This window comes from Neolamprologus brichardi, chromosome 18 (genome assembly GCF_056152115.1).
Source record: "Neolamprologus brichardi isolate AB-2024 chromosome 18, ASM5615211v1, whole genome shotgun sequence".
In the NCBI taxonomy this organism is placed as follows: domain Eukaryota; kingdom Metazoa; phylum Chordata; class Actinopteri; order Cichliformes; family Cichlidae; genus Neolamprologus; species Neolamprologus brichardi.
The window spans coordinates 22,162,947-22,174,956 of NC_142121.1; the positions used below are offsets into that span (position 1 = coordinate 22,162,947).

The 12,010-nt window shown below is 38.7% G+C and overlaps 1 protein-coding gene across 2 annotated transcripts in view; it reads left to right on the forward strand.

Moving 5' to 3' along the window:
• tnr (tenascin R (restrictin, janusin)) overlaps positions 1 to 12,010 on the forward strand; it is a 194,980-nt gene that overhangs the window by 86,924 nt on the left and 96,046 nt on the right. For both annotated transcript variants that reach the window (XM_006786514.3, XM_006786515.3), the window contains exon 3: positions 5,032 to 5,084. The gene's annotated coding sequence lies outside the window, so the exon portion shown is untranslated. The remainder of the gene's footprint in view (positions 1 to 5,031; positions 5,085 to 12,010) is intronic.

A 12,010-nucleotide genomic window follows, 5' to 3' on the forward strand; every position in this document is an offset into this window, starting at 1 on the left:
ATCATTTGCCTGAGGTTGCTGGCTTTCACCAGGTGAAATCAATCACAAAGAGGTGACCTGTACTAAAAACCTTGTTGTGATTGCTTTGGTTGCGGTCACCCATTGTTTGCATGAAAGACTTTACTCTCCGAGCTGTAGAGAAACTTTAAAAAGTGCATCAAAAACCAGGATTGCTGACCATTTGGCTTCAGGGGAAACATTGTGCAATACCATTGCAGCGATGAGGATTTCAAAAATGGTCTCACATTCCATTTTTGAAAAAGAATAATATATACAAATTTTCACAGTTTTTCTGTCAGTTGGCGAGTACTTCACAAGTGTTTGCAGACAACTCATCGAGTCCATGCAAACTACTGGTGACAAAAGGAATCTGCTAGCGACCAAAGCAATGGTAAGGAAGTTTTCATTGCAGCACTCTATAGCGCGTTGTGACTATTTCATGGAAGATTGAGAGCTAATTGCTACAATTTGTGTACTTTGCATATGTGCGGTATTCTGCTGCATCGCAGAATGTGAAGCATTAATGGCTACAGAAAGTGTCTGTGCAGTTGGTCCGCAGTGCGATTACTGTGTTCACATCTGCACAAATGAACCACACCAATGGAAATTAAATGGAGATGAACACTGCAGGTGTGAAAACAACCTTGGATATTAAAACTTCAAGCCTCCTGGGAAAATACACTGGCAGTGGACCGCAGAGAGTGTGAAGGAGTGGGTAATTTACAGTGTTCCTTATTTTTTCATAAATCAGAGGTAAATGAGTCTTTTTCTGGATAAATCAAACTTGTTAATGCAATCGTAAAAGTGTTTGAACTCTTTGAGAAGTATGCAATTTTGGGGGTTTTCCTTTGGCAATTCAACTTGCACTCAGCCAAAGTTAAAACCGTTTGTCCCAAAAGTTCCAAGATGCAAACAAATTCAGCTCCACGCAGCTGCCGTACACATTAAATAAAATGTTGCATGCAGTATTCTTGCCATATGTGCATCTACGCAGAGTGCCTTTATTGCCAATGTTTTTTCATCTTTAATTGTATTAAAGGCATTGCTTACAAGAATGGATATAAAATAAGAGCAGATGGGAGCTGTGATACAAGTCAGCAAACACAAATCCTTTTGATCTACGCCTCCGCACCAAGCTTCACGAATTCACAAAATCAGCAAACTATAATTTCCATTCCCATTTTCACTTCATAAGAGTTGTACAACCCGATCAGTAATCTGTTCTCCCCAACTTTTTTTCTTAGACTTGCTGCTATTGTTTGGTGAGGCTGAAACCAAGACGGGGGAATGCAAATTATTTATTATACACATTCATTTCTGTTGTCTTACATTGTTTATTTATGCTCGGATTTTTTGCAATAACAGCATTTTTCACTGGCTGCTGGCCCAGCGAGTAAACTGCGGGAACATGATGTGATTTACATTCAAAAGCATTCCTCTGTGTTGCTCTCACAACTACAAAGCAGTCTGAGGAAGGAAACAGGACCATCTGTAACTTTCTTCTCTCTCAGTGGGACAGCGTACAGCAGCAACACAAAAAGCCTGTGTATATTTGCACGCATGGATGATAATGCAAAGGTTTTAAGATGTTTGTGTTTTTTCTGAGTGGATTACTGAAGAGTATGAGCATGAGTTTGTGTATATGTATCTGTGCAAAAACTTTTTTCTTTAGGCAAAACACTTCTGGTCTGTCGAGACTTTCTTGGTGGTTTTTCTCTGTAGGTACTGCTGTGGAAAGGAAATGTTCATTTCACTAATGCTGTGAAATGGGCTGAAAAGAGCTTTTCACTGACTCATGCAACTTTTCTCCATTTAGACAACATTGTCTGCTCAAACTGGATAAACAATGCTGCACAAAGCAGTCGCTGGAATTGTAGCAGATTCATGTAGCAGAGATAACTAGATATTGTCTTCTTTACCACACATACTGATTTCTTTTACTTTTCTACAGTACACCTCCATTTTCAACTGTTTATGCTAGTCAAGGTTATTGGGGCCTCAAGCTGTCTCAACAAAAATGATTACCTGCTGAAGGCTGGTCAGCTCACTTCTTTCTATCTTTTTTTATTATCAGTTATCTGTAACCCCAGACTTTCACATGGCTTCCTCTACAGCAGCACAGGACCTTATACCACATTTTCCACAGATGCTGTAGTTCTCCCAAGACCTATAAATAGGCCTTGATTTTTTTTTAGTGCAATCACTGTTTCATTGTTGCACTTTTGATTTGCAATCACACACTGTGGTTTCTTTTGTTTGTTTGTTTGGTTTCTTTTACTGAACTGCAGCAAATTGAAAAAGGCGTGTACTGAAAAGAAAAAGAAAGTGGTAATTTAAAAAAAAATAATCATATATTCATATATATATATATATATATATATATATATATATATATATATATATATATATAACACCCAGCACACCCCTGCGGGCGGTTTATCCTTCAAGCTCCTTCAAGCCTCTACCAGAGGCCTGGGAGCTTGAGGGTCCTGCGCAGTATCTTAGCTGTTCCCAGGACTGCGCTCTTCTGGACAGAGATCTCCGATGTTGTTCCCGGGATCTGCTGGAGCCACTCGCCTAGCTTGGGAGTCACCGCACCTAGTGCTCCGATTACCACGGGCACCACCTTTACCTTCACCCTCCACATCCTCTCGAGCTCTTCTCTGAGCCCTTGGTATTTCTCCAGCTTCTCGTGTTCCTTCTTCCTGATATTGCTGTCATTCGGAACCGCTACATCGATCACTACGGCCGTCTTCTTCTGTTTGTCTACCACCACTATGTCCGGTTGGTTAGCCACCACCATTTTGTCCGTCTGTATTTGGAAGTCCCACAGGATCTTAGCTCGGTCATTCTCCACCACCCTTGGGGGCATTTCCCATTTTGACCTCGGGACTTCCAGGTTATACTCGGCACAGATGGCGGAAGGGGCTACATGAATAGGATGAGGGACCTATTGAGATATATATATATATATATATATATATATATATATATATATATATATATATATATATATATATATATATATATATATATATATATATATATATATATATGATTTTTTTTTTTTGGCCCCAGTCAACCATCAGTTGTTAGGGAAGAATGTGTATTCCTTGACTGGTTGGTGAGTGGTTGCAGGAGGTTGCTGTCACGACGTGAAATTGGTTGCAAAAAGGTATATGATATCATCGAGATTGCAAATCAACTGCTCACAGTTTTGTTATTTTATGGTAATACCTATACTGATTTAAATAAATATTGCCTCTGGCTTATTCCCTCCATATGAGAATAATGAAAAAGACTAAAACTAATGATGAAACTAATAAAATTTTAAATAAAAAAAGAATAACAAACAATAACGACAGAACAGAAATGAGCAAACGCAAAAACTAATTTGAAAGTTGGCATGTGTTTGCTGACATTTGGGAGTAACACTCTAGGTTGCTGCAGTATCTGCTAGCGACTAAATCAAAACCAAGGAGATTTTTTGTGCATAACCCTGTTTGCAACTAATTTCACCCAACAACAGCAGCCATTCGCCAACAATGGCATGGGCTATGCATTTACAGAAATCATAGGTAAATTGATTGGCAGGAAGTGGTTTCTTCCAGTGGCAAAAAATATTATAAAGAGGAGTTAAGGGTAGGTGGTAGGGTCCACTGAGTGTCACCTGGATATACCACACTCATCTGTAACCGATGACTCTTCTGCTTTCTTATTTCCCTTTTAGTTAAATATTTTTTCTTGTTACCTCAGCCATTTTTCATTCTGCTGTATCCTGTTTTTCAGCTCATGATCTTGGCTTGAGTCATTTCTAGCAGCAGTGAACAAAACTGTTCTAATAAACCTGCTCCAAACGGCAGACCAGTGACCAAATGGTGGAGAGATAGCGATGCATTCAGCTGCTAAAGACAGAGCAGTTTTTTTCACATGTATGAGTGAAGATAGATTGAATATAGACGTTTTTACAAAACACCAGAAAATATTACTCTGAATTCCTTTTTACTAAATAAATAGGGTTAATGTGTTAGCACATGATTGCTTATCAGCCCAGCAGAGGCTTCATCCTGCGTACAAAGTAGCAAACACATAATACATTTCTTATTGTTATATATATATTTGAAAATAATATTGCAGAACTGTAAACAGTGACTTTGCATGTTTATTTCCCTCATGAAGAGCACAGATGGAGATGAATATCTCTTCTGCTTATAATGTTTGAAGAACTAACAGAGGAGTTCTTTTGTTTACTTAATCAACCTTCTTTGCTGGAATAAGCCAAAGTGAAAATGACACCAATTTCAGAGAATTTGCAGCCGCTCTAATCTGAAAGGAGCTCCGGCCAGCAGAGCATGCTATTTTGTGTCTCGGAGGGTGAGTGAGACACCCGCTAGAGCAAAGAGGGCTTGGATTTTGTGTCTTGTGTGGGTGCATGTGTATGTATTTGAGTGACTATGCCTCAGGAGGTTTGTTGCAACAAAAAAACCTCAATAGTACAACAAACAAGGAAAGCAAACAAGTCCTTTTTCTGTTTTCCTTGTTGATACATAGCTGTGATATTGGCCGTTTTTTCCTCAGCAAGGGGATGTGTACATACATACCTGTGTGAGCTTTTGTTTGTATGTTTATAGGTTTTTGTGTGTGTGTGTGTGTGTGTGTGTCTTCAGTATCACTGCAATGTCCCACTGTTACTCTGCCATTATAAATTTGTCAGTGGATATATGTGTTGACTTTTACTGCTAATTTAGTATATATAGACACAGACAATCTACAAGAGACAGAGATGACTTAAGAAGGCTGAACTGCACGTCTTTACCTGTGGTTTGTATACATCTCAGTTTGTTATGTAGTACGTGGGTGTAATAAACACCTCTGCAGTGTTAGCAGTGCTAATGCCTGTGCATCTTTACCACTGAGCAATTTGCATTTCAAATCATCTCCAGAGAGCGCTGTAACTCTTAAGTCCGGGATAAAGCGATTCAAATGTGGAATTGCTCTAATGCTAATTTAATGTTCCACTCTCTTGGACAGGTGCAGAGTCAGGGGGAGATTGGCTACAAGAGAACAAAGTCCTCACGGAGAAGGTACCGTCCGCATACACAAACATAGGCACTCACCTACGTGTCGAGACACATTAATGAACATCCATATTTTTCCCTCTGGCTATAGTGTAATGTTCAATTTAATGGTCTAATGTTCCTTAATGACTGCTTTATGTGCATGGACTTATTGTGAATCTATCAACCTGAAGCACATCTAATCAGACAATTAGCCCTCATCTTGGGCTAATTTCCATGTATGTATTCATCACCATTAGTGGCTTTCTAATAGAAACACAAATGAATTGTCAGCTTTCTATCACATAGTGCGCACACACACACACCTATACAAACAAACACACACACACACACAAAAAAAAACTCGCTTTCACTCCTTAATGAGGACATCAAATTGACATAATGCTTTCACTAGGCTAACCCTAAGCCCTCCCCTAATGCCTTTGGCATTTGATCCCCACAAGTGACTGTTGGTCCCCACAAATATAGGACCATTTTATGGTCATCACAAAGATTATACAAATACAAATACACACACACACACAACCCGGTTCAGCTATCCAAGTGAGGACCTTCATTGACATAATGCTTTCCTTAGCCCCTTACCCTAACCCAGGGGTCGGCAACCTGCGGCTCTTTTGTCCTTATACTGCGGCTCCGGGTGGTTTGGGAAAATAAATTATAAGTATTTAGCTGAAGTGTATTTTATTTGTGTTTAGTTCTTTTTTTAACTTGTAGTTCTAAATTGGAAGATTATTGTGATTTTGAAATATAAAAATAAAATTATATCTTATTTTTTCATCGCTCAAAATAAGCGTCACACTCGCGGAAGCCGGTGTACCCGCCGAAACGCCTGCATTTATCGAGACTTTCAACCCCAGGTAGGCCAATTATGGATCTTCGGATCCACATTATGTCAGCAGTTGTTCTCCACCATGAACTATGTTAAAAACAAACACCACTCACGCCTCACAGATGAAAGCTTACAGTCCTGCGTAAAGATGAAAGCCCCGATTTGCAGATGCTGTGCGCAGAGGTTCGGGACCATAATTCTTATTGTAAACATATCACGGCAGACCCGACGATGTTTCCATGAACATGCTTGTCAGCATCTCTTTATTGACCACTTTTCACACACGGTTGCTGTACGCATACAGCCGGCTGTAGCTTTTCAACAGCAGAGAGAGCACAGACTTTAAGGCGGCGAGGCGTGATTGCGGGTGCCCCTCAGGTGTGTCCGACTCCCCTGCAGCGGTGCTGCAGACCACGCCCCGCCACACACATTAACTAGGTAAATTACATATTTAGGCAGAATTTTGATAATATCTTTTTTTTTTTTTTTAGCAGCATAGTGCTTTTTTTCCATTTACTTTTTAAAAGTCAGGTCAAGGCTCCAAAAGTCCAAAGGAGATATAAGGGTGGCGGCTCACAACAGTTTTTGTTTGCTGGATCATTTTAGTTCAGCTGGGTGTCTTTCCTTTTGTTATATTTCTTTAAGAGTTCAAAATGTGTTAATTACATAAATAAAATGTAATTTTCTCTGTAGCACTTCATGGATTTCATAAACAACACAGTTGCTCTGTGGATTCGTTTAAAAAGCAGTTAAAAACGTTTCTGTTCAAACAAGCCTTTTGTTGATGTATTTTATATTCTTTACATTATTTACATTTGATCTTTTACATTGTGTATAATGTCTATTGATTGTATTGTTTATTTTAATATTTGTGTACAGCGCTTTGTGACTGCCTGTCTGTGAAAAGTGCTTAATAAATAAACTTTACTTACTTACTTTAGTTGTTCACACAAAGCATAAAGGTAAAAAAAGCAATATATACAGTGTTATCTTCATTTTCAAAAAGTATTTGCAGCTCCCAGTGTTTTCTTTTGCGTGGAAACTGGGTCCAAATGACTCTTTGGGTGTAAAAGGTTGCAGACCCCTGCCCTAACCCAACCATTAAAAATGAATGCCTAACCCTAACCCTAGGAGCCTTAAAGGAGAAAACTGGAAGATCCAGCGGCCCCTAGGACCATGCAATAAAAACTTTAGCAAAAGAGAACTAAATCAAACTCTCTCTTATACCTAACCATAACCTAATTGCAACCCTGACACCAAAACCACACTTTGATCCTCAAAAATGGCTTTAAATGCCTCCAAATTTGTGAGGACCGGGTTGTGTGTCCTCACAAGTGACTGTTGGTTCTCACAAGTATAGTAGAATGCAGAATTCAGTCCTCACAAAAATAGCTAGACAGGAACACACACACACACGCACATACAGTGTTGCATACAAATGATCTATATTCTTTACAAACACAGAAAGCTAGCGATCATCAAACCAAGATAAAAACATAGACCATCTGATCTTTCAGTATTAACCCCCATGTATAGTCCAGAGTTTCTAATTGCTCCCATTCAGGCGTGAAAAGGTTCTGACAGAAAGTCATCTATTGCAAACATGCATGAGAGAGCATGCAATCAGCTGTTAATGTTCTTCTGCCTGCAGATTGCTGAGATGTCGGCATTGTGACTTGTTCAGTCAGGTGTCTGTTATTTATTTAGCTTCAGTGTCAGTTTCAGGTTAATTGCTGTATTCTAAATAACAAATGTACACAAGTAATTAATTCAGATCAAGTATCTCTAAGTTTGTATTAGTTAGTTATACAGTGCTTTAGTGTTTTGTACTGCAAGCGTCATTCACCCAATCTCACACACACACACACACACACACACACACACACACGGTACTTTCAACATCTTCATTCAATTCAATTAAATATTCAGTTAAATTTCATTTATACAGCGCAAAATCACAAGAACAGTTGCCTCAAAGCGCTTACAATAATCCAAAGAAAACAGAGAAACCCCCAACAATCATATGACCCCTATGAGCAACCACTTTGGCGATAGTGGGAACAAAAAACTCCCTTTTAACAGAGACAAACCTCCAGCAGAACCAGGCTCAGGGAGGGGCAGCCATCTGCCCTGACTGGTTGGGATGAAGGGAGGAAGACATTCTGTGTCTTTAAGCATTTTGCCTAATATTCATGCACACACTCACACTCTGATGGTAACTTTCAGCAGCTTGCCCAAGGATACTTCGACATACAGACTGGAGAAGCCGCAGCCATGATCTGTGGGCTGTAGCGCATAGCTGTTCTTAGCTATTACAGCAATTCGCCAGGTTAATTCCATTAAGACTCCAACATGCTGTTCCATCTTATTCTTGCTTCTTACAGCTGATGTAAACTTCTTGGGCAAATCTATGTACAGAGACTACGATGTAATCTACCCAAGTGGATGATGTTGATGCCAGTGTTTATGTTCATGTATAGACCTCATCTTTGAAGGATTGCAAAGAGTGTTGATTTAAATTGACAGAGAGAGACACAGCACTTCTTTTTTCACTCTTCAATAAACATTTTTCCAGTCTAGAAGGAATATACAGTTCATACACATGGAAGTAAACTTAAATTAGTATCCGTAATTTAATATAATTTTATAAACATGTTTCTTCAGGTACGAGGCATTACTGCCTTATTGATGATATGCAAGTTTGAGTCGCACTCTCTGATTTGGGAATATGATGAACTGCTCTGTGTAATTACACATGGGTTAACCAGCTTTAGCATCTTTATCTCTTAATTAAATTTTCAGCCCTGGGACAAAATAGGAACACAACCTGCACTGCTTATACACTGAACTGGGGAGATATCTTGCACAGATTTTAATTTTAGGCAGTGATTATCAGGAATGTAGCAGGTGTCCGTAGGATTGGTCTTGAGCGCCAGTACTTCAAACAGAATTTTTTTTTCCCGAATAATAAAGTAAATCTATTAGTTGCATAAACAGGATTATGATTAGGACCAGTTTCACAGTTTACACACCATGCATAATATTTTTCTGGCAGTCCTTACAGCAGTGATTGTTGTGTGCATATTAATCACTTCAACATAATTTAATTTCATCTTACATTTTAACTGCAGGTTAATAAAGTGTTCAGTATTTTCACAAGTTACTTCTGTATGGAGCCACATTAATTACATTATTAATTGTGTTATATAGAAGAAAAAAGTATATTTTTGCAGTGTGAAAGTATTGTGTGAAATTATTTTTACTTGCAATGTTGGTCTTGGGGTTTTAACGTTTATGGGAACCTTTTGATTGTGACTGAGAATCAGGACAGACACCAGTCTTTCAGCTGGAGATTTAAATGTTTCTGACTTTGTCATCAATGGGATAGAAGAATGGACTGAAATGCAGACACAAGAACAATATGAAGTCAATATCACGAAGTCTATGTGGTTACTTAGTGGTGTGCTGTTTATTCTGGCAGCTGTTTGTTCTCTGTCTCTTGGTTCTAGTTTTACTTATCCTGTGTCATTGTCTTGATTATATGAAAACAGCAGTTGAACATTGTGGAAGTCTTTATTGATGTGTCTTTATTGTCTTCTTTTGTCCGCTTTTATAAATTGGTGCGTGGGGAGGCTCGGCTAATTTGGGTAGCACAGAAGTAAGAGAAGACCTTTTCTGCCTGCCTAGATATATAGACCTCTTCTTTGAAGGACTGCAAAAAGTATTGGTTTGAATTGACAGCGATACACACCACTTCTCTTGAATAAGCACTATTTCAGTCTAGAAATAATCAGATCAACATACATGTGTCAGTGTAATTAAATCATTGTTTCAATTTCAGGATGTTTCTTTTTTTAATGGATGTTTCTTCAGGCTTTACCGCCTTGGTGATAATATGCAGTTTCCATCTCTCATTATGTGTATGTTTAAATAGCCTGTGTTTTCTTTTTTTTTTTGGTTTTCTTTGGTTGTTTCCTTCTCTTTTTTTGAACGTAGTTATTATTTTTTCATTGTGGGTTGGTAATATGTAGTTTTCATAAAAGTAGTTTTCATTTTTTACAATTTTTGAAATCCTGTTTTTTGGTTTTAATCCTGTTAAATCAGGGAATTGGAGGAAGGAGAGTAACAAGACACAGCTGAAACTAATCTGGATAATGACAGGGGAGGAAGTACAACTAAATGTAAAACACAGGAGACAAATGATTACCAAAATAAAACCGTTAATGAATTTCAATCGGCACTGAAACACTGAGCATGTGTGCTTAACAGGAGGGAAAACACACGAGGAGGAAGTAGAAGGAAAAAGTAATTAAAGTAAAGTAAGTTACTAGTAATTAACTCATTAGGTACAAAGTGTAACTAGAATTAAAATACAACCAGGACTGGAGACACTGGAAAACTAGAGAAATGAGAATAAAAAACTATATATATAAACTCTAAATGAAACTAAGAACAAAGCAGTCAGCCAGACAGCATCTAATAGCAAGCGTAAATTTTAAACTCCAGTCGATCACAATAGACTATAATGTTGTTGAGACTGACACAAATGAACACATCAGAATGCAGATGTATATCCTTGATTTGTTTTATATAGTTTAAAATTGAAGGGAACCAGGGAAAACTCACCAAGGATAGTTTCTTTATCATCGTAATGGAACACTTGTAGAGTGTCGATAGCAGTAGAGAGAGAACAATTACTTGTAGCAAAAAAGAGTAAAATGGAAGACAGGAGGCAAAAACGATGATAGTGGAATAGCAATTGACAATTTTTGTTGCTGCTTTGTTTGCAACCTTTAGACTGATTAAACAGTTTGATTACTCCTGCAGTCATTAAATAGGAGAAGAGGCAGCAGCAGCCATGAGTTTGAATCCACTTAGCTAGCAAACATGTGGTCAAGCATGCAGAAACAAAATTTATTTCAGAGTGAGCCAGTTTATTCTGACTGAAGTGCTCTGATTGAGCTTATCCTCTGGGTATTAGTAGCATGTCGAGCAGCTACTGAGAGAGAGACAACGGATGAGAAGGCGATATAAGGGCTTGAATGGCAGGAGAATAACAAGTCGAAGCCCAGAGCATGAGAAACATATACACAGACAAAAAGGAGAGGGAAAATCAAAAGAGGTGGAGAGAGGGATGGTAGACAAAGAGGAAGGCTAAGCAGAGTGGAGACGAGGTGAGAGTGACAGCGGTGGAAGCCTTTGATCTTAGGCTTCTAATCAATGGGGATTATGGTCTCTGTGCCTGTGTCAGTCCTGATTATTGCACCGGCACTGGGAGACAGTGGGCATCCAGAAAAGCAGCAGACAAATACAGCCCCATCTTCCAAAAAGAGGCATTCTGAAAAGCTCCATATAGGTGAATATGATCAGACACATGAAGTGTTTGACAGGACACAGAAATCCAGCGTGGAGATGGATTCAGCATAGAAAGTTGATTCTGGTCATATTAAAATCGTCTCTGGAGACTGCACTGCCATCACTAATCAAACCGGAGTGACTGTAATGTGCCAGCAGGGAGTGCATCTCCACTACGGGGAGTAAACATTGTGAATACATGACATGAGAAATCACATGAAACATAACGTAACAGAAGACTGTAAACTGCAGCATAAGGATAGGCAGAGCCTGGAGAGCTACTTTCAAATCTTTGAATTCTTTCAGCTTCCAGTGACAGCAGATGGATTTCACTGACTGCATCTAGGGAGTTAAGATTTTACTGATGTTTTCCTGAGACACAGTCTGAAATATGATGGATTATGCATCTTGTCCCTAATGCTTTTCTCCTCTTTTGTATTTACACATAGCACTGTAAACTGCAAAACACTGTCAAAGTATAATTCATCGTATCCAAGAATTTTTAGGGAATAGCCTAAAAATATTTAATGCACATTTAATACATAACATGCTATTTAATTGAGTTAGTGGGTTCCTGCAGAATTACAAATCAGCATTAAATACTGGAAGACTATGTCTTAAATATGCTAAAGCATGAATGTGCTTACACTTGGCAGGTTTGGTTTGAAACCTGCCAAGTGTAATATACTCTGGTGCAGTTGCTCTGTTAGACTGGCTCATTTGAGCAACTGCAGATGCTGCCATC